The sequence below is a fragment of the Patagioenas fasciata genome, chromosome 2 (genome assembly GCF_037038585.1).
Source record: "Patagioenas fasciata isolate bPatFas1 chromosome 2, bPatFas1.hap1, whole genome shotgun sequence".
Lineage (NCBI taxonomy): Eukaryota > Metazoa > Chordata > Aves > Columbiformes > Columbidae > Patagioenas > Patagioenas fasciata.
The window spans coordinates 120,679,116-120,704,833 of record NC_092521.1 but is presented as its reverse complement, the minus strand read 5'-3'; the positions used below and the strand labels follow the sequence as shown (position 1 = coordinate 120,704,833).

General features: G+C 40.3%; 1 protein-coding gene across 6 annotated transcripts in view; it reads right to left on the bottom strand.

Moving 5' to 3' along the window:
- MYRIP (myosin VIIA and Rab interacting protein) overlaps positions 1 to 25,718 on the bottom strand; it is a 217,278-nt gene that overhangs the window by 84,554 nt on the left and 107,006 nt on the right. The window contains exon 1 of one of the 6 annotated variants that reach the window (XM_071804848.1): positions 2,719 to 3,027. The exons of the other annotated variants lie outside the window; for them this stretch is intronic. The gene's annotated coding sequence lies outside the window, so the exon portion shown is untranslated. Of the gene's footprint in view, positions 1 to 2,718; positions 3,028 to 25,718 lie in introns of those variants that run through there. 6 annotated transcript variants of the gene reach the window in all.

Below are 25,718 nucleotides of genomic sequence, written 5' to 3'. Positions count from 1 at the left end.
AGGTCCAGAGAAGAGCAACAAGACTGGTGAAGGGACTTGAACACAAGACCTATGGGGAGAGGCTGAGGGAGTTGGGGTTGTTTAGTCTGGAGAAGAGGAGGCTTAGAGGTGACCTCATCACTCTTTAGAACTACCTGAAGGGAAGTTATAGCCAGGTGGGGATTGGTCTCTTCTCCCAGGCAGTCAGCAATAGGACAAGGGGGCATGGGCTTAAACTCTGCCAGGGGAAATTTAGGCTGGATATTAGAAAGAAATTCTTTACAGAAAGAGTGGTCAGGCATTGGAATGGCCTGCCCAGGGAGGTGGTGGACTCACCGTCCCTGGAGGTTTTTAAACTGAGATTGGACATGGCACTTAGTCCCATGATCTAGTAAATGGACTGGAGTTGGACCAAGGATTGGACTTGATGATCTCTCAGGTCTTTTCCAACCCAGTCAATTCTGTGGACTTTCAGGGCATTTCCAGGGTAAATCTGTGGTCATAACTTAACAGCAATTTAATCTGGCCTCTTCGTTTTCCATGTTGTGCTGCTTTACCATTGCCTCCTCCCCATGGTACTGTGCATCCCCTTCTTTATGGCATCTAACGTTCCCCTGACAACTCATACATTTCAGAAAGTATGTCAGTGCATGCAATTAAAATATCTGAAAACTGGTGCATATGTTGCCCTGCACCTGCAGAGCTGGTTGTAAAAGTGCAAGACAACATTTTTAGCTGTACCTGCTGCTGCATGCTTTATTTAGTTTCGTGTTTGAGAGATAGATTAAATACACAACCACACGTTGCCTGAGCCACAAAAGTCAGAGCAACACTGGTGGGCATGCTAAGTATTATTTTACTAAAAACCTGGGGAGGAGGGTGAGGAAGGATACCCTGGCTAGCAGGTTGCTCCAAACCCCCATACTTTGCCTGTGGCTCCCACTCAGCAGCCAAAAATTTATGTGGACAAACAAGCAGACCTCATGTCCCTTCAAGTAACCCCTCCACTCCTAATCTGGGCATACAAAGACACAGCTGCTTTCTCGGCCTCTCCCTCTGCCCCTCTCTCTGGCTGCATAATCTCTAGCAGTTCTTGTATATTTTTTCCATTACAAGAGCCTTCCCTTCTAATCGCAGAAGCATTTGCAGGGATATGAGAAACTTCTCATTAGCCTTCTGGCAAAGGAGGGAGTCAGTTCAGAATTGTTTTCCCAAGCTGAGTATCAAAGGTGGAAACTCCACAGAAATTGTTATTACTATAAAAACTAGGATCCTAGGGCTAGGGTCTCTTTAATACCATGAGATCTTTGCAGCTACCTTTTCCATCAACTTCCTGAGCTACACTATCTGTGGCCTCCAGCAATAGAAAGAACTACCAGTTATTCACACAGCCCTATTTTCTGTGAACAGTACGGAGAGACACTGATGGTCACAGACAGCAGATCATCTCCATAGCAAAGACAGCAGATATGGGAACAATTCAGCAGTAACAAGGAGCTCAGGGTACAGTCTCTAATGGTATGCCCTATAACAGTTTCAACTGATTATACTTGCGAAAGAGACATAACGTCCTTAAAGCTGTGTTTATAGAAGAACCAGAATATTTTTCACAGTGACTCGAAACAGTTGGTTACTTGAATATGCCTCACTTCTTCATTTGCTGTCCAGCCTACAATAAAAATAAATACCCAAGATTTTGAAGCTGCTACAGTTGGTGAAACAGAAAACAGGAAGATTATCCTCCCATTACCTATGCTTAAGTATATGCAGTGTAATGATGTTTCAGCTTCTGCTCGTTTCAGAAGTTGTGATTTCCCCTACATTAGTGAGATAACATATCACTGCTCCACCATCACAACACAGATGCTGTGATGCATTTGGTAAGACTTCACATTGACGCTTGTAAATCCTGTGTTATAACTGCAGTGTTTAATGTTAATGCTGTTTTTCTGGAATACAGTTAAAAGGCATTAAGAGAGAACATCTTTAGGAGCACTACAGAATCTTTGTCAAAATACTGTCAAGACAAAAAAATATATGCAATGCTGTAGGAAATGTGTCCTACCTACCCAGGTTACAGAGAACACTAAGGATCATCTAAGCAGATAATTAAATCAATCGGTAGTTCACTTGGCATCAGTGACCTCTCAAGCATATCTATCTATCCAAGAAAACTACTGCTATGGTTGTGTCCACTTCTCGATGCAGCCACACAGCACTGCATTGCTTGGGATTCCAGCAGTGCCAGTAAACATTGAGTAAACATTTGTATTTACTCACATATTTAAGAAGTAAAACTATTTTATTCATGTAAGTCTCTCTGTTGCCAAATTTCTTATTTTTTAAGCCTGTATTTTGGGACTAAGCTATTTCAAGACATCTTTAAAAGTCATTATAAATGTAAGGATAAATCAAAACATCTTTACGAAAAATAAAGCTGCCCCTAGCTAATCTAGATAATTATTGTGCAGAGATACATTTGTAACAAGTTCAAAAAAATGAAACTTAGATTTTTCTTTTTTTTTGTCATGTTCGCTGCATCTCAGCATGCACAACTGAAAGGTACTCCAAATCCTATGATTAAATCACACACTAATGTTACGAACTGAAAGAAGTGCATTGCAAGGACAATGATGCACAACACAAGGAATTAAGTCATCTCATTGTAACATCATGCACAAAAAAGATAGGGGTATCATCATTACAAATTATAACAAATAAAGCAATAAGCAGATTTACCTGGAGTAGTTACTGTGTTCTATTCCTGATCTGTTTCATACTCCTTTCAGGATAAACACTCCTAAAGTATATTTCCTGCTTTGCGCTAATATTTTATTCACCACATGTGCATTCTTCATTATTGAGTAAAGACCTGTAAGGTTTACAGATGGAAGGCAGAGGGCAGGGGGAACAAAAATCCCCCCATTCCCAGCTCTCGCAACTGAACTCTTATGATGCAGGTGGACAGAAGGATTCTGCTGAAGGGAAGGCGCAGTGTATGCAGCTCCTCTCAGCAGCGCTTCTCTCCCCAGCAAATGCAGCTTGCTCGCGGTGGAACAGCCTGCAGTAGAATAACAAGAGAATTTCTCAAGTGCTAGTGTAAGCGAAGGAGGGGGAGTGAGGGAAAGCAAGGAAATAAAATGCTCAGGAAGCCGTTTCTCTCTCCAGCTAAGCCATGCTGTATGCCCCTCGTTCACTGGGGTCTTGTGAGGATAGGCACACCAAAGATTTTAAAGCTCTGAGATACTATGTGAGATCTAACACAGACAGTTGGCTAAAATAACCAAGGTTAGTGAATGCAAAATATTAAGTTTCCAATAGCAACATCAACACCTCCTTGTCGTAGCTCCTGTAATGTGATATACATTTTGAGACAAATGGCAATATTGTGAGTTATAACATCTTTGGCTGGAAATCTCGTTGCAAAATCAGTCTTGCTTTACTACCCCCCACTTCAAGACTCATTTTCCACTTTTTAATTTTTGTTTGAATTTACAGATAACATTTTCTCCACTGTGTACTTTAATATTTTCTTTCCTCTGGTGGTGAAAAAACAACTAAGTTGTTAACCCTTGCAGATGCTTAGACAGGTCTGTTTACAGCCCATTGCCAGACCCTAACTTAAGTGACTGTACAGATGAAAAACTATTTTGTGTGGACAAACTCCCAGTAAATCTACACAGCACAGATGCTAGAAATAGAGAGTAAATCTAACTTTTATGAGATGTGTGCAAGGCTCATCCAGCCATCACACCACTGGAGTGTAAAAGCCCCGCTGAGCCCCATGCTTTGTCCACTAGAGTTGTTCACCTGGCATTCCCTCCTGCAGCACCTGGCAGCTCCAGGGGCTGAGCTGATGCTCAGTGTGTAGTGCTGGTCTTTCCCTTCGGCCCCATGTCCCTGGGGCTGGATCCCAGGCATCTCACCGCATGTCACCTCACAGCTGGCCCCAGCACATGACTGCGAATGGCACCTCCTGCGTTAAACAACAGGAGCTGTTTGCTCTCATACATGTATTGCTAACAGATGGCAGATTTTCTTTTTTAAAGGAACTCTGACTCTTAAATTACTACAGCCTCTTGTCCTTGCTGACTTTATTTATCAGCCCTAAGTGACATGAAGCTAATTCTCCCTCACCTTCCATTTAAAACAACAATATTATTTACATTTTTTAAAGCATTGTTCTGTTACTAGTATTTACAACGATATAGTAATGACTACACTTCATAATCTAGTCATAATAGCTCAGAGAAGTTTCTCGTGGAGAGAATTTTCATCGCCATGTGGTTTATATATGCTAATTCCTATGCAAATTAAGAACCCACTGACACATGCTATTATAATACTTGCCCATTTTGTATATGTATTTGGTGAAATCATCACACTCATATTATGCTTTGGAAGAAGAACACATTCCAGCCCATATTGTTGCTACAAGAAGACATGAGATACAGATCCATCATGGCATTGTATCCTCCACTCTGGGAGGTGGGTGTTCACTGCCACCAAAATGGCATGGACAGTGGGTGGCAGAAGGTTGTAATTTCTTTTCTACATTATGTAATTAGTACTGCCAATCCCAGCCCTTTCTAAAAAATCAGAGTTTAAGAATTAGAATAAATTTATGTATTTTTATTTATTGCTTCAATATTCCTGCCTTCTGAGATTCACATTTTTCTATTCTAAAGAGCCGAGCATCATAACTATTTTTAAAAAGGAAGCCCGAGCTTTCCATCACTGTGGAAACTGAAGCTTTAAGGGAAATCATGATGAGATCCGTAATAAAATCATGACTGCCAGCAACCTCACATAGCATGTGAAGAAGAAACAAACCCCTTAACAACATCATGTTGTCACTAAACATGAACTGTAGACATCTTACCAGGAAGAAACAGCAAGTAATGCAAGCAAGATGTCAAATGCCATATTAGTGTATGACAGAGCCTGGCTGGAACACTTCTGCATGGGAAGGGGAAGGGGCTTGTGCATGGGAGGAGAGGGAGACACAAATGTCAGCCCAACAGGCAGTGCTGTATGTATTGCACTGAAAGCGTCTGCTCTGGTGAGAGCTGTGTCAAAACGGCAAATGCAATTGCTGAAAAACTTTCAAAACAAGAGAAATCCCTCAAGGCTGAATGCAGAGACGTCTACCAAGTCAGAACTAGAAAAATCATGAGCTCATGGCTTTTATATGTCGCTTTCCTTTCCAACAGCTAGTTAAAGGTGCGCACACCTGTTTACTTTTGCATGCAAACTCAGTGCATGGCTCCAACTAGCCCTAAGTGAGGACAATACTGAATATTCTCTCTCTTACCTTACATAGGTCTGGATCTCTGACAAGGTGCAAGGTCTTTGGCTGTTCCAGGCTCCAAAAAGCGATACTGACAGACCAGCCAGGGACTACGCTACACTGAAACCTGTTGGGTGGCCGCAGGTCCGGGCACGAGCTCACCTGACAGCTACGCAGGGCCGGCTGGCAGACTGCAGCTGAATACGTCTTGGCCCTGGGCCGCACACAAGTGCAGGTCATGCCACCCTCCAGCATGCATGACACCAGTGTCCAGAACAGGAATGACACTTGTACAAGTCCTAAGCCCTGGAGATGTGATGTGTTTGACACATCTAATAGAAAGGAGCCCTGTCATTATCGCTCCCTATTGTACATTATTAACACAAGGGCCAGGAACGTCCATCCCTTTGCGGAGATTAGGCTCCTCAGATCTGTGTATCAAAGATAAGTGGTAAAATTGATGTGAGTCACTATATTACAGGGCTGGAGACCCAAAGGCCTACAAAAAAAACCCAGGGAACTGTACAAACAAGAGGCATTCCTTGCCTAGGGGAGCTAATCATCTAAATGAAAAAGACAGGCAGGGAATTGGAGGGGAAGCAGAAGCACCGAGAGGTGAAAGCAATTTGCCCAAGGCCACACAGCCAGTTGGCGAGCAAACCAAAAATAGAGGCTGACCCTCTCGATTGTCAACCCATTGTTCTCTCCACTAGACTGAATCACACATGGTGGATCTGACATTAAATTGGTATTTCTGTTTTGCTGCTGTCATATTAAAAAATAAAGCATAATGGCAATGTCTCTGTTCTGAGCTGCTGTAACCAAGGACACACAAGCACTTTTAGAAACAATACTGTGGAGAACTTTTGCTAAGAGAAGAAGGCAAGGCCCTGGACACAGGGTCTGGAGAGCACAGCCTGATTAGCACCTACTCCTCTGCCATTAAAAACAAGGGCTGCTGCAGTTTTGAAGGCTCTCAGCATCAATGCCCTTATCAGAGCAAACCCTGGACAAGAAGGGAAGTTGAAGAATACAGCTAAGAGCAGACACTCTTAGGCACTGCGAAAGGATCTGGCCTTGCAGAAAGGTCAATAGCACGAAGGGATTTAGGCTCATAAGGGTGTCTGTAGCAGGTTTCAACATGGCAGGGCAAATTCTCACGTGCAGAACTTGTTGCTGTCAAACATAGATTATAGCTGATGACTGATGAAAGTCCTGGCTCCTCTGTGCACCACTCCAAGCTGCAGAACAATCATCCTTTTAAAACATAGGTTTTCATATCCCTTAAATGTCACTTTAAAATGCAGTAAAGTTTTCCAAAATACCTATATTTATGTCTATAAAGTCTGCAGCAGTGTTACTTCAGACATTACAAATGCAAAACAAGATCAGTGTGTACCTGAAGCAGTTTTTCAGAAAAGCCTGACGAGCATATGACAAAGTCCTTGATGGGCTCTGCAAGAGAACAGCCACACATGCTGTCCTCATGGAACAAGAGGAAGCATTCAGTTACCTGTGTTCTGACACAAGGACAACTTATTCAGAGTGCATCCATATTTTACGTCATTTCAGAACAAAACAACACAGAATTCTTTCCGTTATGTTTTCAAACACAGCTCCTTGGTATTATATACACAGCCTTGGTCCCCCAAACTGGAAGAGAGCAAGAGTAGCGCTGATCTTCAAGAAGTGCAAGAAGGCAGATTCAGGGAGGTACAGGCTGGTCAGCTTCATCTCAACCCCTGGGAAGGTGATGGAGAAAATCCTCCTGGGAAACAATTTCCAAACACGTGAAAGACAAAAAGATTACTGGGAGCAGTGAGTATGGAGTTACAAAGGGGAAATCACACTTGGCCAGCCTCATTGCCTTCTACAATGAGATGACTGGCTTGGTAGATAAGACCAGTAGATGTTTATCTTCAGTAAAGTTTTAATGCTGTCTCCCATCACAGTCAAGCTAATAAAGCATGGTTTAGTTAAGTGGACAGTGGGGTAGATTAAAAACTGTCTGAACAGCTGAGCCAGGAAGGATGTGATTCATGGCACAAAGTCCAATTGGACGCTAGTCACTAGTGATGTACCCCAGGGGTCAATACTTGAGAGCATTGATGTTCAACATCTCATTGATGACCTGAACAATGGGATGGAGTGCACCCTCAGTAAATTCACAGATGACGCAAAACCATCAGGAGTGGCTGATACATCAGAGTGATGTGCTGCCATTCAGATGGTGTTCAACAGGCTGAACTGTGCGGAGAGGAACCTCATGAAGTTCAACAAGGTGAAATGCAAAGTCCTGCACCTGGAGAGAAATAACATAAATCAGCACCACAGTCTGACAGCTGACTGACTAGAAAGCAGCTTGCCAAGAAGGACCTTGGGGATCCAGGTGGAAAAGAAGCTGGCCATGAGGCTACAAAGCACTCGTGGAGCAAAACCAGGACAAACAGCATTCAGGGCTGCATTAGGAAAAGCATCACCAGCAGGTTAAGGAAGGTGATCCTTCCTCTCTACTCAGCACTGATGCAGATGTATCTGGAGTGCTGTGTCCAGTTCTGGGCTGTTCAGTACAAGAAAGATATGGACTTACTGGAACAAGTCTAGGAAAAGGTCACAAAGGTGATTAAAGGACTGGAGCATCTATGGAAGATGAGGAGAAGCTGGGAGAGTTGTTGCTCTTTACTCTGGAGAAAAGATGACTTGGGGGAACTTATAAACATGTATAAAGATTTGATGGAAGAGAATGAAAAACAGAGAAACAGATTCCTCTCAGTAATGCCCAATGACAGGATAAGAAGGCATGAACACAAATGAAAACACATACAATTCTACCTATCCCAGGAAAACACTTGTTTTTTTCCCCTTCCACTTTAAGGGTGCTGAAACAACAGAACAGGTTGCCCAGAGAGATTACGGAGTCTCCAACCTTGGAGATATTAAAAACTTGATTGGGTATGCTCCTGGAAAACTTGCTCTAGCGGACTCTGCTTGAGCAATGGGGTTGAACAAGATGATTCCACAGGTTACTTGCAGTCTCAATGATTCTGCAATTTGCTGATGCTTCAGTGCACAAACAGCACAGTTTCTCTGCGTTGACCAAACCACAATCAGTGCAGGTGTATGTGAATAGCTTACCATGGTTTCTTGGTGTGCTTTCTCTCCTGCCACTAGCAGGATCACATCAAATTAAAATGTTTAATGCTAATTCACCTTGTGTTCTTTTTGACAGTTGCTGTGCATATTCCACCACTTCAAACCTTTTGGCCTGTGAACTGCCCCCCATGCACCTCATTTCCACTAAAAGTCAAAATGTAGAAATTAACTCAAATTGAAGGCAACTATGTAACTGTGACTTCATTACAGAAAGCAGAGGATACTACATATGTTAACAGATGCAATTATGCCTGGCTCAAAAGTCAGGGAAATTTGTGAAATGAGACCAAAACAATGCAAATTATAAAGATATTGCAATCACCTATTAATACAGGAAAAATACAGATTCACATTCAGAAACAGAAATGCAGAATACCATGCTTTAAGTGAAGGAAGGAAAACATTTTAAATACCTCATTTACCAATGTTAGAAGCATTGTAACTTTCTTAAGCAATAAACTGACAGATCTTAACACGTTATTAAATAAAGTTATTTAGTACTTCTTCCTCTCTTGGGAAAAAAGGGTAGTAAAAATTTCACTATTCCTAGACTTGATAGAGAAACTGGTAATTCTAGATATCTGTAACATGGATTTCTCTTTATCTAGTTCTAAAATACGCAAATACAAAACATATTTGAAGGTAGATGGCAGAAGCAGTTTCATAATTCCACATATCCACATTTCCAATACTATCTGGGAATGAAATCCTTTTCAATAATACAGGAAGACACAGAATAATGTCAGAAGTTCAATTATACAAAACAATTATGCATACAATTGAAATAATTTTTTTAATTAAATGAGCTGCAGATAAAGATTTTCCAGAATGGTATGCATAAGCTGTTCTTTATTTTGAGGAAGAAATGCATCTTTCCATATACTTGGGTAATACCTATTAGTTCAAGGGTGCTATCAGAAAATGGTAATAGAATAAGTATCACCTGCTGCAACTTCTTTCATGAGAATCCTCTTCTCATTTAAATCAGCAAGAGGATTAAAAAGATTTATTTTTCAGTAAAAAATACATTTCCTCTATGTGTAGCTACCCACTCCATACTCAATATTTTTGAATACAGGTTCAGCAGCTATGCTTGCCTGTACTTAAAGACATTAAAATTCCTAAATGTATAAAAAGGACTTGATAAGGTTTTAGAATTTAGTTCTACTAACTTAAAAGCAGTACTCATAAATTACCTAGAACCCCTTTACTTCTGAAATACAGTTCTGAATGAGCAGTTTCTGCGGTTTGAGAATTAGGATAGGGAGACAGGAGAGGAGATGTGGGACTTCTTATTACTACAGCAACCCACACAGTTCTCTTTTCTTGTTTGGACATTATCTATTTAAGACCAACATCTATAAGCAAATTCTCAAGATTCATACCTGAACTTTGTTTGACAGCAGCAGAAAGAAGATCCCCCACCTGAAGGTTTTTTTTCTTTTCCTTTTCTAAGAATCCTACTATATTTAATTGATCTGACAAGGTAAAATATTGACTTCTTTATTATGATGACAGTGTTAGTATAGGAATTGGTCTCAAGATCCAACAGTCAGACACTAAAACCTGTGGCTATGGCAACCCAGGATTCCTGTTGTGCTCCTCACAGCACAGCGATATTTCAGAAATCAACATTGTCAAACTACAGTTAAAAAAAGCAAGCTCAGAAAATTTATGTGGCGTAATTCCCTGGAACAAAAAACTTAAAAACCCGAATAAGTGGCAAAGTTTAAAAATTGATGATTTCCAAAACAGATTAAGTCCACAGCACAGATCAGTAGTAAAGTAAGAAAACTGAAGTTGTGGTTTCCCTTTTGTATGCTCTAAACTTCAGCTGCATGTGAATTTTAGTTCACTGTAACTCAGGTCCTAAAAATTTGCCACTTTCAGGTCAATACCATTGTGTAACCAAAAAAACCACCAAAAAAAGAAAATAAAAACAAACCCTGAACCCTAAACACAAACAAAACCAAATAAACAAACTACCCCACAACTAGATTTTGTTTCCCTTACACTACAAAGCTGTCCTGGTTTTGTTAAAAAACAAGTTTCTCTTTTAGTGAATTTACCTGTCAGCTAAAGCCTTCATATTAGCTGCATTTTCCTGGAGAACCAGACACATGTTTTGGTAAATATTTCACATAAATACTTCATATAAAAGTGGGAGATCACGAGGATCTCGTCCCTTTTCTTTTTTCCCTTTTCCTTTTCCCTTCTGTTTATGGCCAACATTAGGAGAGGACCTTGCTGGTTGTCCCTGCGAACTGAGGCCTAGTGAGAGACTGAATCCAGCTCTGGTTGGCTGCAGAGTCTAATCCGGGACTTTGGGTGCTGGTTCTGCAGTTGCTGAGACTTACAAGATTGGTTTTGTATATTTTGTATTATTTTCTCTATTCTTATTAGTAGCATTAGTAAAACATCTTTAATTTTTCCAACTCTCTTCTCTCTGTCCTTCTTTCCCTCCCGATCACCTGTCCTGAGTGGGAAGGGGGGAGAGGGAGGGGCAAAAGGGGGAAGTGGGGGGGAGAGGAGGTTAACAATACATCTGCCAGGGTTTGATTGTCACCCCGCAATCTTAACCCTCGACAAAAGCAGAGTACTGTTGCTAGTTTATTAGCAGAGTTAGCACAGGAATGGGCATACTTGCTTACACAAAAATATACTGAATATATATCTTCAGAGTCTCCAGATATGCAGCGCTCTGATGAAATAGTAGTTTCCAGCAAAACAAAACCACGGTTACTCCAGTTACCCTTGGCACAAACCCAATTTGACAGCAAGACAGGAGATTTCACAGTACTAATTGCAAAAGGTTTTTAACATAGCTCAGTATACTACATTCTACCTGTAGGTGAACTGTTTTAACCAGCACCATACAAAATGATTAAAAGGATGATCACAAGTGTACATTCTTCTCCTAGAAGAAGAGAACACATGCAAGAAGCTGTACATTTTCATACTTTCCTCAACACAAAGTCCTGTGCAAGAACCCTTCTTGTGCATGCTTCCAATAAAATTAAATGCAACATCCTTGAGGACAGCAGACTGTAAAACCTGTCATAGGAAAAAAGAACCACAGATAGGAAACTTGCTCATGCAAACAAAAGGCGCTTCCATAAGATAACTTGTCCTAAGCAAGATAAAGAACCATCTGACCTGTAAACTCAGCACAGAAAGGTAACTTTCGAACTTGCCAGTAGAGCCAGAGCAACCAAAGGGAAAGACAGGGAAGGACAGAAATATGGTGGATGGTCCATGGTTTATAGATCATTTAAATTAAGTTTTCTGTGCCCCCAATAACCTGCAGATTCTAGCAAGTGGTATTTAAAAGAAAACAGGTTAACATAACAGAGGTTTCTTCTCCCAGAAAAGCATCAGAAGTAAAGGAATTGTGTCACAACTTAAAACAGACTTTAACAATCTTGCAGTTCACATCTGTTTGTCCTAGTAGAACAATGCAGGGCACTTAAGAAAATTACTTGTTCTTCTAGGTGCGATATTTAAAGAGTCCTTCAAGAAACTGAATTAAAGGTTTTTCTCCATACATCTCTAAAACTGCAGGCCTCCTTTGCAAGTACATTATTAAATATAATGGCTCCAAAATAATCAACAAACATTCCTGCAAGTTGAAGAAATACAGCTCAGACATCATGTCTGATCACTATTTAAATTGCTCATATGTTGTACATATACTTCAGCCGAATCACTCCCTCAGGCCTGGAAATGATATAAATATGCATTTATGCAGGACATGTTTCATTAAGTAACACTGACATGAAGCTTCCATGTTAGCTCCTCAAAAGCATTTTGGAATGTGTATGCAACCATTTTTTAAAAACTGTATTTCAAATAGATACATAAATATATATACACAAACATTTATTATATTACATAATGGTAATACTGAAAACATGAAAAAAAAAATTTTAAATCCTGTTAATATATTTTTCACATTAGGGTAGTACCGATCTTGTGCTCTTTGATTAAACTTCCTTAAAGAAAGATGATTACAACTGATAACCTAGACCAAAGATGTCAAACTCATTTTCAGCAGGGGCCACATCAGCCTCGCGGTTGCCTTCAAAGGACCGAATGTAATTTTAGGACTCTATAAATGTAACTACTCCTGCATTTATACATTGACACCCCTGACCTAGACAGTAAAATTTAAAGAGACGTTGGCAATACTTTTAATTAAAGCTTCAATATGCTCCACTGTTTGCAATGTCACCTTTAAAGTCAGAAAAGGCAATCTCTCCCACTACTATGTTTTCCCTTTTACAGTTAACACCTAATTGATCATCAGGAGCAGTAAAAGGATCCTAAGTTCAGCTCACACTGTCAAATAATCCATGCTGGAACAACCCTCAGCTGTGTGCTAATTAAGGTTATAAGTTGATTTTCAGGCTGTAAAGTAAACCTCCATGGGGGCTGGGAGGAAGGAAGCAAGCCACCTTCCAGACCTGAAGGAAACCAGCACCAGAATTTGCTGTCGTGTATCACGCAGAATTTCTGCAGCAAGTCCATCAGTATTAAGGCCCAACAACAAAAAAAACAAGTGGAGGAGATCACTCCTCCCACAGAAAGGCCAGCAGTCTGGCAATACAGGCAACAATCTATGAGACAAAAATGAAATTTGCTGATCTACCAAAGCCTTGATGGATGTTCCTCACCCAAGCATGTGGATGGCTCCACTGCAGCAACACACTCCAAACTTTCAATTAGGCTGTGGCCGAAGTAGCAGCACCAGGTCTTCCTGCCTCACAGACCAGTGCTGTAGAGAGAAGATTATATTTTATACCTGTATATAACCTCACCTTCAGTGGGAAAGAAAACCTTCACACCAGCACTAAAAAAAATTCTGACCCATCCCTTTACAGATGAGAAAAGTGGATGTTTTCATAGAGCATATCTTACAACCCTGAATAAGTCTCTGATCCTGACTATATGGATAGAAACAAACAAAAAAAAGTGCCCATAACCGAAACAAGGCTCTTTTTTCCTGCTGTTTCCCAGCACCTGCTGCTCTCTTAATGCTTTTTCAGCAAGTGAAACTGCATTGCAAAAGCTGGCAGAATTACAAAGGAAAGTAATATGGCTGCAAGGCAGTAACACCCTTATATGGCAGCTCCCTTCTTGAAACCAGCTACTTAAGTGTAGGGAAAGATAAACATAACCCGTAAAGTAATTAGCTTCTATCTATGCAAAAAAGGGGTACAATGATCAGAAACAGATTTATTAGCATCACCTATGGAAATACACAGTCAGAAATGAAAAGACTCATCAGTAGTAGGAAGTGTGTCCCTATTAAGTTAGCTAATTACATGGTTGTCAGGAGGTGGGCAAGTAAGATCTGAAGTTTACTGTAACCTGGTTTATAGTTTACTTTTACTCCTAAGATTAGGAGTAAAAGTAAATTACTCCTGACACAACTCCATCTGTTGTTCGTTACTTTGATAAAGTTGAACTCCTCTGAATTAATTATGTTGCGCTGGGAATTTGCCTTACATTAAGCATTTAGAAAAAAAAAAAAATCAAAGTTGTTCCACAATTTCTAAGGATGAGGCCAGAGAGCAACATGCTTTTCACATATTTGAAAACATTTATCTCATGATCTTTTCTTTGATATACTTCACTCTCGAATGCAGTGGAGGACAACTTTTGAAAATAAAGTAAAGTTTGTGCATCTCCATTTAAAAAAAAAAAAAAAAAAACAACAGAAAATTTGGTAAAAGTACGTAATTTTGAGAAACCATAGTGAAGTTTACAGAGACTTAGAAGAGTGGTGTGACTTTGCTAACACAGTCTATATCAAAAAAATCCACTCACTAAAGCACATGCTCTTGCAAAGGCAGGAGTGGAGCCTGAGTCATCTGCTGTTGACAGATCTCTGAGAAACAAACTGACAAAACATCCCATTTTCCCCTCATGCCGCCTCTCAAAGGGTACCCACCTGCTACTCCTCCTCCCTCGAGTGCCAAAGACCTGCAAGGTTTGCTGAAACACGCTGACCTTGCTGAAGACACATACAGGTCTCAGCCTAGTAGCTCACAGGGAAGACTGGTTCTGGTTAGTTTTTTTTCTTTGCAGTAGGAACATAGAAGCTGTGACTCCTGTGGAGGAATGTAAACTGTGTCTCCAGGGCAATATTTGGCTTATTGACCACATTACTCCCAGCTTCTGAAACACATGAAGCAAATGCTTCAGCCTCTATATAGTCATTTTTTTACTACTGCACTGGGATCACAATAAGGAAAATGTCCTGCAGACAAACCAGTAGGAAATCACAGACTGGAGAAAGTTTATAATTCACATGTTTAAATTATGCCTTCGCAACCATCTTAATCATTGTGATGCATACCTTTCATGTGCTCACCATCGCAGCTTAAATGTGCTTTAAAGATCTTTGTGTGTCACTGAGCTACTTGGAGCATTAGATTGTCTTTAACCAATTCCAGTGATTTTCTTTTTGTAGCCTTCAGGCTTCTACAGAATGTTAAAAATGTTTCTAAGAAATCGAAAAACAAAAAAGACAACTATTGAAGAAAAGAATAGATCTACTGTATTAGCTGATAAAAATATAATGTCAGTAAAAATATCCAAGACCACTATGACAGACACAAACTGTATCTTTTCTCAGTAATAACCAACTCTTCTATTTCAAGGTAAAACTAGCAAAAGGGAAAAAAGGAAAGCAAAATGTTACCATGGAAATGTTTGACACCATAGACAAATGGAAGGTCTCTAGGAAAATGGCTCAAGTTTTAAATAGCAGGTCTCTAGTTTAAGCACAAAAGCATAAAGAAAACAATCTGGAGAATATATGTTACATTTTTCTTTGCATATAGTTACTTGCCTGTTCATTTGCCTTTAGTTTTCTCAGTATCTGGAGTACTATTTGCAAGCTAGAATTCCTAGCATTTTTACTGGGAAATGAACTGCCCAAATTGCCTTGAAAATGTAGGATTTCCCCTCTGCCCCACTTGGTTTTAATTTTAAAGCCTATTTCAATCTAGCAATGCAGTCAAGAGTCTGTAGCAGTAAACTCGTGTTTAGATAGATAGATAGATAGATAGATAGATAGATAGATAGATAGATAGATAGATAGATAGATGATAGATAGATAGATGATAGATAGATGATATATAGATGATAGATAGATGATAGATAGATAGATAGATAAAAATTACGCTAGTTGTCCCAAAAAACAGCAAAATAAAATGTCAACTTACATCCCAAACAGAAGCAGCCAGATTAGGTTCAAAGCAGAATTACTCAAACAACTAGAAGTAGTAACAATCATAGCTTGTAATTCTACAAGGTTTGCAGTCCCAGGTTAGATTTTGAAGATTTTTGAAGAACATTTTTCATTCCCATTTGCACTGTACCGTGACACAGCAAAAGTTGTGGTTCATTTGGGAATGCAACATGAATCTGCTGATACTGAACGCAGCAGGGACAGTTTAAATTTACAGTCACTGTCTTGCTCAGAAAGGACTTAAAATTAGCCCCTTTAAGAGGTCAGTGAGTAATGTGCATTCTAAAAGAAGAGTGTCCTGTGGCACAGAAAAGTACATGGAAGTCATCTTGAGACCGCAAGGAGATTTTAAGAGTTTGTGACAGTGAAATATTATGTTTTTATGAAAAAAAATATTTAAAAAACAATTCCCTGCAGAAAAAGAAACTTTCAATTATAGAGAATGGCAGCAAGATAATGACCTAAGAGTAAATTCTCCAAGTATACCAAATGGTTTCAGTGATTAAGTAAAATGGGAAGTCTGAACAGCGTGCCTTGTTCTGTCATTACGCTGTATTACGGACAGAAATGATTCTGAAATTAGACTAAATTACTTACAAATTTTCAGAATATTTACTTCAACCTCTAAATACATTCGTTAATCCTAGGAGTATTGTGAAGTACCCCCCTTGTGAAGCTCTGCTTCAAATATCAAATTCATTTTAACTTCCGTTATGGAAGCACAAACAGTACTGGCATAATAACATCAAGTAACATTTGACAATTGATGGTAGTGAATATTTATTTAGGTAAACTAAATCAGGACCGTATGATCCCATTAGACATAAGCATGCTGACTCTGAAAGGCAGATTTGGTTTCAGGGTGGTTTTTCCTCCCTCTGAAAGCACCACTGTGGATTTTTAAACATTCCAAATTAGCGCCTCTTGTGTCCTTCTTGTAATGAGTCCAAACAGGTTGTAAATACACAGAAAAGCCATTTATACATGGCGCTTTTACACACAACCAAATTCTTGGCATCAAATGAAACACAGAACTTTAAAGGACTTCTTGCTGAGTCTTTGTCCAAACTAGTTGAAAGGCCAGAAGTATTTTGTAATCTTTCAACGTAAACTTAACGAGAACAGGAGTAAGTGGTGGAAAATAACCAAAAATTGTGATAATATTGTAATAGTAGAAAGCTAGGCAACTTGGCCTCATGGGAGAAGTTTATTATCTCCTGGAAAAAAAATATGTAAACCTATATAGACTAACTTAGCTTAGGATGGTTACAACTCCCTGCCATAGGAAAAAACAAAGCTCCTTTAAACCTTGATGTCAGCTTGAATTAATTTATTTTCGACCCACGGCAATATCCCATCATGCTGCAGGTTTTTTAATTATTAGGCATAAAAGCAGCAGCCTTAATAAATCCCAACAGTAAGGGTAACGGCAGAATCACTTTCCTTTCTGCAGACTCTCAGAGGCAGCAACTTGCTACGTTTATTCTCAGAACAACGTTCAGATCAGAGATGAATCTGTAGAAGCATCTGGAGACAATGACTCAGTAAGAATTAAATGCAGAACAGACCTGTGAGATTTGCGTCTGGAAGGAGGAAGCGTTTCTGCAATGGAAATGGCACTCTGCCAGCGCAGAGGCTCCGGAGATGTGCTGGATGGGTCTTGGTACCACAGAACATTTTACTCCATCTAGGAAGACAGTGCACTAGTGAAAGCTAGTAATTTTAAACAAGGAAAGGAGGTGTTCCACTCATCAGATATGTGTGTATATATGTATATATACACACACATATATATCTCAAATAGGGAAAAAAGCCAAGCAACCGATATGTTGCTGTTCTGGTGGGATTAGGAAAAGCAGTAACACAGAGAAGCAATAAAACTATTTAGCACCTGGTTCCCCACTCCAACTTTCTTTAGATTTGCCAGAATCTTTGCTACGACAGGGAAAAGACATTTTTAGCTAGAGGAAACCTTCACAAAAGCATGGTAGGGCAGTTATGCTTTCTGGATTGGCTTAACAGAAAACTTCCCACTATTGAGGAAATTCTAACAAATATAGAGCCTCAGTTAAAAGCATTCTCTTAAGAAGCTAATTCTTTCCCACCAGATACTGTTGGGTTTTTTTTCTTGCAAAGCATAAATAATGGAATTTGGGAGGTTCTACCTATGCTGCTTAAATAACAGTTTCCTCATCATGCAGAGCACATCTGTAGAATGATCCAGATCTTACAAATGAAGGGCATCCTTCAATTTGCTACATGCTGATTTTATCTTCCATAGGTTATAACAATGCAAGTTGTAATATTCAGGGCAAAACACTTAAGATATATGTTATCTCACTATATTTCTACAATCCCTGCTAAAGAGAATGATGTACAGAATCCCAGTTCTAACTTATATTAAACTCTTCTTCCTGCCCCTGGTCCTCTAGATGCATTTTCTTGATAAACTTCAACTACTAGTCCTCATAGAAAGGACAGGAGGTGCTGCTGTTTCTATCAGCACACATGTAGCTGATCCCACGAACAGGATTTGCTATGATTTAAGATATCCTATCACAATGGACCAGGTTACTTGTGAAAAATCTCATTAGAAGAGAACTTCTAGAGTTTGTTATTTTAGCTGTCTGATTTCAACCAAATTAGCTAGCCTCCGACACAAATCTTAACCAGTCTGTTAATCAGGATGTATGATAATCCCAATCTATATGATGACCAGGATAAGCACCTTTTTTTGTTTGTTTGTTTCACTATTAAAAAATTATTAATACCATGAAATCTAGTTTCTAAAGACAGATACTACGGAGGAGGTGTCTCCCTTCACTAAATGCAACACTTTTTTTTTTTCTGATCAAGATTTCCCATCTGCTATGTTACCAACTAAGAGAATTTGCCAGAGAGGTCTCCTCAGATTTCACTTGACAATGATTTGGACAGGAAGAGCCACTTTTCCCCCACATCTCAGGTTCAATTGCACTGCCTTGACCATAGAAAAAACACACCACTTCAGTAACAGCAGTAATGATCAACTTTTAAAAAAGTTTATGCACTTTTTCTGATTTGATGATAGAAACCCCAGCTCTGTGTTCCCACCACTCCACCATTTCCCTGTGTTATAATGCACAGGGAATTGCGACTTCTGAGCTACCCTGATGCTCTTCTGGCTGTGGACCTACCTGTAGGGTTACCCCATCCCCCAGCAAAACAGAATAACTTATGTTCTTCTGCCTCGGAAAGCCCTTCTTCACACCGATATTCTGGCCAAGAACAGGCAGGCTGCAGAGCACACATGGACACACAGTAAAGCCAACAGAGAAGCGTAGACTGATGACACCCTTCTTCTGATAGAAGAAATGAGACTCTGGACTGATCCTTACAGAGGATTTAGAAAGAGAAAAGCTTTAGAATGTCTCACCTACTTAATTGGATGGCATATGTTTGGTTCCTTATTAAGACTCAGCAACATTATCAAAGCCTGGAGCCTTCCAAAACTCTGATTTCCCATATGGAACCGGTCACATCCATGCTTTTTATTCAGACACTCCAGGTCTCTATGACCTCAAGTGAAAAAAATAAAATGTACAAAGCCCACAAGAACACACTCTATCAAGGTAGGGATTATGTGTCTCAAAATGGAGTAAAAAACGGAAAGGCAGGGTGACCTCAACAACAGATGGTGAGCAAGTTATGAATAAGAAGCAGAATCCAAATCCACCTCCTACCTCCTTACCTGATGAATTCTGTCACCTACAGAATGATAAAAAAAATACTCCCTCCATGTACTATTAAAAAAATAATCTATGTAGAAGCCCTTACATATATCTGTTATATAAGACACAGAGAGATATGAAAGAAACGCTCTTTTCCTCTGTAGAAGAACCCATGTTTTCATTTCCTAGCCTTATATATACACTAAAGCTGTGCTTTGAAGTTCTTCTGCCCTTCATAAACCGTCCAAAGACATTCAAAATGCACAGAATCAGCACCAACAATCAACCAGGAAAATAGAAGTGTCCAAATAATTTCGGAAGCCGCAATGATTCCTTTGTAACCTAAATGAAAAGTGTGCAAATATCAGACAGCTCATGAGATTCAGCACAATTCAGAAGCCACTGCCTGACTTTGTCAATCAGATCACATACATTCACTTTCTATTTTAAAAAGTAATTCTGAGAACTAACACTTTTCAGCTGAAGTAATGCTGGTACAGCAACTTTCACTGTGGTACAGAAAGGGTATAAGGATGTGCATTGTATTATTGTGCCTTTTAAAAACCGGAGCAGTACATCTGAACTGAGAGAAGCAGAATTTTTATGTGACAAGAATTAACAAAGGCCATGTAAAGGCCAAACTGCATACTGAAAGGCACCCAGTTACAAGCTGTGAGAGAGTTCAGAAGTGGTGTTGATCTCTCTTGGCGTCCTGGTAGCACCCATCGGCTGTATCGGGATTCAGTCAGAATTTAGAGACAGTCCTTCCCTAAGAATCTGAATCTGAAACACAGGAATTGCCATCATTGTCTTTTATATTTCACCAATATGGAACTAGAGCATGCAAAGTTTAACACAGTTGCCCTTAGATGGAGATGATCTGAAGTAAAGCTGGGAACCAAGGCCTGACTTTCAAAATTTCAAGGCAGTAATTTCCTCACATGACTCTAATATCAGTAACCAGTGCACCTGAGCAACTGCAGCTGTGGGATCGACACTGCCGAACTCGGCGCAAGCCTCCAAGAGTTGACACGTTTAACATAATGTTCATTATCTCTTTGAAAGTCAGCAGATTTAAATAAAGCACTAAAAAGAGCCCTGTAGGGATGGAGTCCCTGCTATCCCAGATCAAAGATTTCTGTCCTGAAACTCCTTCATTACCTTTTTTTCACATTCAGATTACTCTGGATGCTGTTACTGTAGCTAGCTCAGGCTGATAACATGTTTATTTGGCTTCCATTAATCCTACTACCAAAAGTGAGCTACCACTAAAAACAAATAGCACAGAAGTGATACTGTCATTACTGGGATCTCACAAAAGTGCACTGTTTTGAATTTACCTCTACATTTTTCTCCGTCTCTTAGTTGCAAAGAAAAACCATGAAAAAGCATTGAGCATTAAACTTTCAGGTATCTACAGTCACCTAAATAGCACAGAGCATAAAGCAAGAGCAATGTTCTGGGGATGAAACTGCAAATGAGGATTTAGGGAAGGCAGCACCAGACTCTCCTCAGAGGTGCCCAGGGAGGGATAAGAGGCCACAGACACAAATGAGGACATGGGAAATTCTGATTAGATAAATGGAAACATCTTTTCACCATGAAGGTGGTCACACTGTGGGATGTGGGCTTCGAAATGCTGTAGGATTTCCATCCTTGAAGGCCTTCAAAACCCAACTGGAAAAGCTCTGAGTAATGTGGCCCTCCTGGTCCTGCTTGGAAAAGAGGACCAGGCTGGAGACCTCCAGAGGTCCCTTCGAGCACGAATTATTCTCTGACCTCACTGCTGGAGACCATCTGTCCTGGTTTTGTTAAAAAATAACTTTATCTTTTAGTGAATTTGCCTGTCAGCTAAAGCCTTCATATCACCTGCATTTTCCTGGAGAACCAGACACACGTTTTGGTAAACCTAGCAATGGAATGCAAACTTATTGATAAGCACAGATGGACATCTCGCGAGAGGGGCAACAAGAAACCGGTGACCAAGAAACTGACCAACGGTGTATAACATTCCATTCACGTGAATACTTCATATAAAAGTGGGAGATCACAAGGATCTCGTCCCTTTTCCTTTTTCCCTTCTGCTTATGGCCGACATTAGGAGAGGACCTTGCTGGTCATCCCTGCAAACTGAGGCCTAGTGATGGACTGAATCCAGCTCCGGTTGGCTGCAGAGTCTAATCCAGGACTTTGAGTGCTGGCTCTGCAGTTGCTGAGACTTTCAAGATTGGTTTTGTATATTTTGTATTATTTTCTCTATTCTTATTAGTAGCATTAGTAAAACATCTTTAATTTTTCCAACTCTCTTCTCTCTGTCCTTCTTTCCCTCCCGATCACCTGTCCTTAGTGGGAAGGGGGAAGAGGGAGGGGCAAAAGGGGGAAGTGGGGGGGAGAGGAGGTTAACAATACATCTGCCAGGGTTTGATTGTCACCGCACAATCTTAACCCTCGACACCATCCCAAGGAGCACATGCACATGCAACATAACTGCATCCCACAGCTGCTAACAGCTTTCAAGCTGGTTCTGCTTCCAGTAGTGCTGCCTTTTCTAGCCCTGCACGATCTGCTGTGAACCACTTGTTCCATTTCAACTTGGGTCTCTCTTATCACCAGAGGGATGCCAGCTGCCCTGGGGGAGCTCCAGCCTCTATAGTCCCCAGGAGCAGGTGGCTGGCACAGCACCCTGACATGTGAGGGGGTATAAATTGTGTAATTTTTCAGGTTGACTTTCCTATATATTTTTTTTTTAATCTATTCATGCAACAGGCATATTGTAATGTCATAGCCAGCTAGTTATGGAGCTGGAGGTCTGGTTTTGCTAGGACTAATTACACAAAGCACTGGAATACAGTAGTGTATGGCGTGTGTGAGGCACGTATCTGTCAAACAATTTGCAAATTATATACTGGAAGTGGTGTTCAAGATCCTGAGCATTACCCTCCAGTGTTACTAATCCTCTATGCAGATATGGGCTGTTTAATTGCCAGTTGGGAATTACAATGACACGTTACATGACTAATTTTTCGAACAGTAATCATGCTATTCCCCCCAATCTCCTCCTTCTACTTTTCCTGTCAATCTCCTTTCACTCTGTTTTGTTGCTGTTTCTCTTGCCAGAACCACTTTCTTTGGTAGCAAGTGGAAAATTTTGGAAGTGGAAAATACAGTATTTAAATCCACCAAATAAAATGGACTCAGAGAACTGCGCTTTCACAGGTTTCAGAACCAGTTCTCTCTACCCAAACTCTATGTAAAGCTGCTTCAAAAGCTGGTGTTTCCCAAGAATATTCTATCTCTAATTATAATTTCCCTGATAAGAAGAACTACCACTATTGCCACACTATGTTTAGGACTAACAGAGACTTGCTAAGTAAGTTTTCTGTGTGAGTGGTCTTATTCCTGCACTTGGAGAAACAGTTTCAGGGAGTAATGTTGATACAGGCATGTTCTAAAATCTCAACCTCAAATTCCTTTACATTCAACAGCTCTTTGATCCTAGAAGCAAAACACAAGAAGGCATTTTGGCATAGGTCACAGAGCCTAAGGCTGAAAGGTACCAGTTGCCACATTTGGTTTTTTAACCATGCAATGGAATTACTTCCCCCAAAAAACAATGGCTCAGGATTTCTGAAGCACAGGAGATAGTCAGTCAAAATGCTGTTCACAATGGGCACTTCTTCACAGTACAACACTCTACAGTTTTTCTCCTCCTCAGGACAATTTCCAAAAGCATTTTTGATCAGAAGTACAGACAGCCACCACAGACATAGGCCTGGCTATTAATAAGTATGTAGGATTAGGACAAGTAGTCAAAAACCGCAGCCCAGACGGCCAATTGTATCTCGGGCTGCATCAAAAGGAGCATGGCTAACAGGTCAAAGGAGGTGATTCAGCCCCTGTGCTCCATGCTGGTGAGACCCCACCTGGAGTCCTGCATCCAGCTCTGGAGCCCTCAGCACATGAAAGACAAGGACCTGTTGGAGAGGGGCCAGAGGAAGCCACAAAGACGATCAGGGGGTTGGAACACCTCTCCTATGAGGACAGGCTGAGAGAGCTGGGGTTGTTCAGCCTGAAGAAGCCTCTGGTGAGACCTCATCACAGTGGCCTTTCAGTACTTAAAAGGTGCCTACAAGAAAGATGGTGACAGTTGTTTTAGCAGGGCCTGTTGCCTTAGGACAAGGGGTAATAGTTTCAAACTAAAGGAGGATGAAGAAGAAATTTTTTACAATGAGGCTGGTGAAACACTGGCACAGGTTTCCCAGACTGGTCATAGGTGCCCCTGGAAACATTCAAGACCAGGTTGGACAGGGCTCTGAGCAACCCGATCTAGTTGAAGATGTCTCTGCTCATGGCAGGCGGGTTGGACTAGATGACCCTTGAAGGTCCCTTCCAACCCAAACTGTTCTATGATTCTATGATTTCTTCTTTGCCTCTAATAGATATTAATTCCCTTATTTTGCCAGAGATTGAAAGTGCTTTTGACAATTGCAGTTACCTGAGACACAGAGAACTCAAGAAGTCCCTTAGGTTACAAAGCCCTGCAAACACATCAGTGAGACAGAATTACCACTGTGACTACTGATGCAATTTCTACCATCCTTTACATGGATTTTCTCTATCACGCAAGCATTCATTCAAGTTTCCACTACATTGCACATCCAGGTAAAAACATGAATACAAAGTAAATCTGTCATCAGCAAATAGAACACAATGCAAACTGTGATGTCTTCATTACCTTATTAACCTCACATACAACCTCAGAGTGTGACAGATAATGGAAAAGAATATTTCTTCATTAAATGAACAAACTCTTTCATTCACCACTAATTATTTCTCGGGAGCTTCAGTAAAAGAGAAAGGCGGCTCTCAAGCTGGGGTCCAGAGAAGCATGCCTCAGTCTTCACATCAATGGACAGAAATGGAGATGAAACCTAAAAGATCCAGTATGGGCATGACTGCCACAACCTGAAATGAATGGAGATGCCAACTCAAGACAGCTTTAGGTCATAGATGGTTTTCTCTTCTATGTTAATATGATTTTATTTGTGGATACAAAATAAATACAAGAGTTGTCTATTAGCTCCTGAGCTAAAATGAACAAGATGTTTGCCTGGACAGATAAAGCAAAAAAAGTAGGTGAGATGTAGAACAGGAAAGTACATGAAACGTACTTCCAGCACAGCTAACTGTGGCAGGCATTACCACTTACTTCATGATCCATAGGTGTAGGGTCGTATTTTGAAAGATGAGGGGGTGAAAGATGTAAGAAGAGTAATTAACTCTCTATCCAGACACCAGCAGTGCTCATCCAAGTAAGACTTCACAAAAATCTAGGTGCATAAAAGATATACTACTACAAAATGTACACGAAAGCCATACACTTAGTTGGGCACACAAATTTAGAAAACCTTTTCTTTGGCAGAAAGACAGGGCAATTGCTTTTTCCATCTTCCTTTTCCCCCAAGTCACCGAAGCAGGATGAGTTACTGCCTGATGAAATATGTAAATGTATGATTTCATAGATTCTTATTGAAGCTACTAAGCAGTGCTTCACTATCTATTTCATGTGAGAGGTAGGTCTGAAGAATAAGAGCATAAAGGGACTTATTTTTTGATGGTTAAGCTTTTTTAAAAATGACAAATTCTCATTTTAACTTCTTTGATAACACAAGAACCTTTTAAAATGGTAGTACTATTCATATTTGTCATTGCCATTCACACGTAGTGTCTACAAGTCTAGAGGATTTCCAGTTTTACCACCAAGAAAAACCCTGTGCTAAACACAGGATTTGTAATACTTCTAAAGGTACCCACACATTATTGGGCAGTTGTTCACAGTTAACAGGATAAATCTTTTGGAGTAAAAAAGCACTGAGGAGGTACAGAGGGTCGTGGATCCATAGGAAGTGAAATTAAAATAATACGACTTGGCAAAAAAATCTGAATTACTTGTGGACTGTGGAAATAGCCTTTGTGTATATATATGTGTGTGTGTGTGTGTGTGTGTATATATACAAACACACACACACACACATATATACACAATTACAGAGACAGAGGAGCATACAATACAGGAATAAACAGTTCTCTCTCCTTGTGAGGAATGTATGGGAGCTAAACCTATGTGGTACTTAGGTGGGAAAAGACCCTTCACTGCACAGACCTCTCCTCTTGATGGCCAGTTCTTCCAATTCAGAGCAGGTCCCATCAAACATTATGAACCTGGCACCTTCAAGATCAGACTTCCTGATCAGAAAAAGCAAAGAATACACACACGGCATGTCCCTTAGGGACTGGCAGAGTACAGGCCAGAAGCTGCCTCCACTCT